Raw genomic sequence first — 4,769 nt, 5'->3', positions numbered from 1 at the left:
CATAGATATTAGTGAAGGGTAAAAACTACCTAGAATGAGAGTAGTTACAACCTGAGGGTAGTCAAAGTCCTGGCAAAGATTGAGAATGCTAAAATTCTCTTATTAATCTTCCCCTTGTAGAATTCACCAGAATAAAGGCAAAAAAGGAAACAAAAAAATTCTGAGGAGGTGAAATTTATATATGAAGTAAATAAATACATAGTAATCAGACACTGGAGTATTTTACTTAAACTCCCCTTTCAGGACTAAAATACTCATTTCTTCTGATGATTGGAATATTTGCTTTAAAAACCAACACTTTCAATCTCTATAAACAATGTAAATCTTTATCAAAATTTATGCCACCACATGGTACCAGTTCTTTCCAATGATTATTAAGTGAAATTTACAAACGGAGTGGACATTTACCTTAATTAGTGACAAGCAGGAAGGATCCTCTCAACGGCAAAACTCCTGTAGAGTGAGAAAAAGCATCTTTTAAGTCAACATTGCATGTCCTCCACAGTTCTACTTCCCAAGGGTACTGTAAGTCTGGTTCTCCCTGCTTTCCATAGTAAATGTGCCTGTCATTTTCTCAAAGTTTCTTCCTGGAAGCTCCGAACTAAGACAGTGTCTCTGTTTTCTATTTCTAGAGAGAAGCCCTTGCTTCACATAAAAAGTGACACTTCTCAGCTTATTTAAGTTGCATGGGAAGCCAACATTTGTAAAATTTGTGAAGTGTTTGGAATGTCCATTCTCACCTTGTCTCAACACCCCTGGACCAGTTTCTGGTTCGGACATCCAGTCTTCACTTTCTGTGGGCCAAGCCCTTCATAGAAAAGCAAATGGGATAGTCAGGTGGTAGTGTCACACATCTTTAATCCCAGCACTCAGGGGCATTGGTAGGGTTCAAAGCCAGCCTGGTCTACAGAGTGAGTTCCAGGACAGCCAGAGCTACACAGAAAGACCCTGTCTCAAAAAATGAAAAACAAAAAACAAAATAAAACAAATGGGAAAAACTCACACAAGAGACTGACACCACTGTCAACTGCCAGTTTCCATCCACTGCTGACAGGGTGTGTTTTATAGGATCTAAACTTATCACCTCCAAATTAGACTACTGTTTTTTATGGCTTGCTTTTTTGCTTCTGATGGTCATCACAACACAAATTAAGTGTTTAATAATTCTTGAATGTGTTAAGGTGATGGTAGGCAGAGAGAGAGAGAGAGAGAAGAAGAGGAGGAGGAGGAGGAGAAGGAGGAGGAGAAGGAGAAGGAGGAGGAGGAGAAGGAGAAAAGGAGAAGGAGAAGGAGAAAAGGAGAAGAAGGAGAAGGAGAAGGAGAAAAGGAGAAGGAGAAGGAGAAGGAGAAAAGGAGAAGGAGAAGGAGAAGGAGAAAAGGAGAAGGAGAAGGAGGAGAAGGAGAAGGAGAAGGAGAAGGAGAAGGAGAAGGAGAAGGAGAAGGAGAAGGAGAAGAAGAAGAAGAAGAAGAAGAAGAAGAAGAAGAAGAAGAAGAAGAAGAAGAAGAAGAAGAAGAAGAAGAAGAAGAAGAAGAAGAAGAAGAAGGAGAAACGAGAAAATGGAACAATAATCCAAAGATCAACAGGACCTGCCTGTAATCCTGGATAACAAAAGAGCACTAAGGGGGTCAGTGAGATTGCTCAGTGGTTAAGGGTGCTTGCCACCTAGGCTGATGACCTGAGAGTCATCCTTGGAACCTACATGGTGGAAGAAGAGAACTAACTTGTGTGGGTTGTCCTGTGACCTCCATATATGTCACACACACACACACACACACACACACACACACACACAGTGAAATAAATACGTTTCAAAGGACATTAATGGGAAATTTAATAAATCTCAATCTCAAATACAAGTTGGTTCATAGTCCCAGCCAAGGTTGATTTCCAGGTTTTGAACTGTGGTTATGTGAGGATGCTATGTGAGGTTATATTAGTGGCAGCTGGGTGAGGAACATAAATAAACTCATTCTTTGTAGCTCATTTTAATTCTTTAAAATTCTTTCAAATACATAATTAAGTATGAATACATTCCTTGATTTCCTTTTTTCCATTCTTACCAGTTCATCAATAAAAGAACATCAGAACACCCCCCCCCCCAGTTTTCTTTTTGGCATGGTTTCATAGCCTTGAAGGGGCTTTATATCTTCCCTCCATCTCTATTTACTATATTAAAATATACAGTCTTGTTGCAGAGATCCAGCTACATCAGGATAAGTTTTTTGCTGGTAAAGGGCCATGAATTTGAGAGAACAGGGCTTGCATGGGAGAAGTTGAAGAGAAGAGAGATAAAGGAGTAAATGATATAATTACCTTACATTTTTAAAAATTAAAAAAATGTTAAAATGTTTCTTCAGTCAGTTCACAAGAATCTCATTGAATACCAATACTTAAAGGTAAAATTTTGTTAAATGTCCTATGATCGATTTTTTGATAGTAAGTTCTAAGAAGGAAAGTGCATTGGCTTTTACTTTTTGGCCTGAATTGGTTGATGATATCCTAATGCTTCTATCTAGGTATAGCAGTTATCACAAAGGCTGAATCAATCAGTCACTGCTTTGTTGTTTTGATCTCTTTTCAAAAAGAATTTTTATTGTAAAATTTATAATTTGTAATTCATTTGAATTTATATGAGCTTTACAAATTATTAACTCTGACAAATATTTCTCTCTTAATAGCATCTTTATGAAGTAGACATTCAGATATTTTGAGCTTTTCTGTTATTCATTTTTCTCTTTATTAATTTTATCCTCACCTTCTTTCCTACTTATACATATAGATAATGATCAATCATTTTGGATATAAAGTAAGAAAGTATGTAAAATAATAATTACACATGAAAGAAAAATAAGGAGATGGAAGAAAATGAGGAGATATGGTGGGAAGGAAGGAGAATGAGAAAAAAAAATGAATATTCTTGGCTTCAAAATTTTGTCTATTTTTACAATAATATTATTTGTTATTTAGAGTCAAATATCATAAAACAGATTGTTTATAAGGTATAGAATTTTATGCAGCAGATGCAGAGATAATTGTGATAACATGCAGAGTAATGAACAATGGAAAGTAGTAGAATGACTATAATCATAAATACAGTAATACACAGTTGAATGCATATACAAGCAGATAAACAAACACCATACTTCACTTCCTATAATGCAATTAATAATGGTCCTATTATGGGATGTATGGACCAATATGATGATTTTTCAAAACACATAACAATATTTCTTTGGGAGAGTGAGAATTAAATTATAAGGAAATAACTGAACACATATGATTCTGAAATTAAGTACATTTAAAATTATAATGGTGCTTGAGATAATTTGCACCCATAATCTTCACTCTTGATTGTAGTGGGTAGCCATTCCAACTTTGACCTGGAAGTTCCAACCCCCATTGAGGCTTCTGTAAAGTTCACGCCTACAAGTTGGGGCTGAGGGAGGACGCTGAAGACTGGATACACCAGCTCTCTTGGTTTCTGGAGCCTGGACACTGAAGGTAGACCAAGCAGAGTTCACCAGAGAACACTGCAGGACTGCACCTTTCCCAGACCCTGTAGCCCATCCCTTCACTTGTAAGTTACCCCACAAAATAAACCTCCCTTTTAACTACATGGAGTTGCCTTGATAATTTCACCAATACTTGACTCAGTCATACATAGCATTATAGCTTGAATCAAAATTGTCTGTTACAGGTTCAGGATTTGAATATATTTGAATGAATCTCTAGATGAACATGTAATTTTGGTAGGTATTTGAAACCAGGGGAGAAGCAGGTTATGAGGAGTAGGTATTAGAAAATGATACCAGAATCCTGTCTCTCCCTAGTCACCCTCACTGCTTGCTGGTCCACAGTGACTTTAGCATCTTCTCCCACAGGCTCAAATGCAATGAACTGAAATGCTCTGCCATACCTTCTTCAACATGATGTTATTCAAACCATCTGAAACTATGAGTCAAAATCAATGTTCCTTCCTTTGTTGTTTGTGTCAGGTCTTGTAGCCATAGCAACCTAAAAGAAACAGTACATACAGGTTAAAGATGTCAGGACACAGCCAGCAGTGCATGTAAGATCTGAGCAGAAATGTTTGTTCCTGGGAAAGTTGATGATAATCATAGCACATTGAACACATTTTTAACTAAGTCTCTTGGCAACAACACTTTTTGTCAAAAACTTAGTAAACAAGACTCACCCACCCAGATAAAGACTTACAATGGCTTTTGTAATCTATATGCTCCAAATTTTGGATCTAATATTTTTTCCAGCCATTCAGCATAGCTTAGATGAGTCAGTCCATCATGCTGGTCCATGGCTTGGAAGATGTAGAGTGTCTATGTTTCTCATAATGTTTTGTCTGTTGGAATCTGGTGACTGAGGTACTTTCTAAACATATAAAACTCATCCATCCCCATTTCTAGTTAATGAAAATAGGGTTAGTTACTTATGTATGATTGTAGTGCAGAGAAGTGCAGAGAAACTATGTATGTTTAAACTCACAAAATTAATTTTTACATAAATGTGAGCATAAAATAAAATTAATTGTTTCAAGTTTTACATGCACAATAAGTTATTATCTCACATGGCACTATTTAAAATTATTATAAAACAAATTGATATAAAGTATGACCACATTTTCTGTGTATAAGCAACAACAAGGCTACAAGTGTGTGTAGATATGTAAGCCTGTGTTGTTTTGCATTAGTTATGGTCTTTTTGACAAGTGTTAGTAATCACAATTTATATATAGTTAATTCTTTATAGAAAC

At 36.3% G+C, this 4,769-nt stretch overlaps 1 long non-coding RNA gene across 1 annotated transcript; it reads right to left on the bottom strand.

Moving 5' to 3' along the window:
- Window positions 1-406: 406 nt before the first annotated feature.
- LOC121829030 (uncharacterized) lies at window positions 407-4,017 on the bottom strand. The gene is made up of 3 exons (XR_006071801.2): window positions 3,918-4,017; window positions 741-808; window positions 407-453 (listed from the first exon to the last, which is right to left on the bottom strand). It is a non-coding gene; the product is annotated as an uncharacterized LOC121829030 (long non-coding RNA).
- Window positions 4,018-4,769: the final 752 nt, after the last annotated feature.

The sequence above is a fragment of the Peromyscus maniculatus genome, chromosome 4 (genome assembly GCF_049852395.1).
Source record: "Peromyscus maniculatus bairdii isolate BWxNUB_F1_BW_parent chromosome 4, HU_Pman_BW_mat_3.1, whole genome shotgun sequence".
Taxonomy (NCBI): domain Eukaryota; kingdom Metazoa; phylum Chordata; class Mammalia; order Rodentia; family Cricetidae; genus Peromyscus; species Peromyscus maniculatus.
The sequence above is the reverse complement of the archived record's forward strand: the minus strand, read 5'-3'. Positions and strand labels throughout refer to the sequence as shown.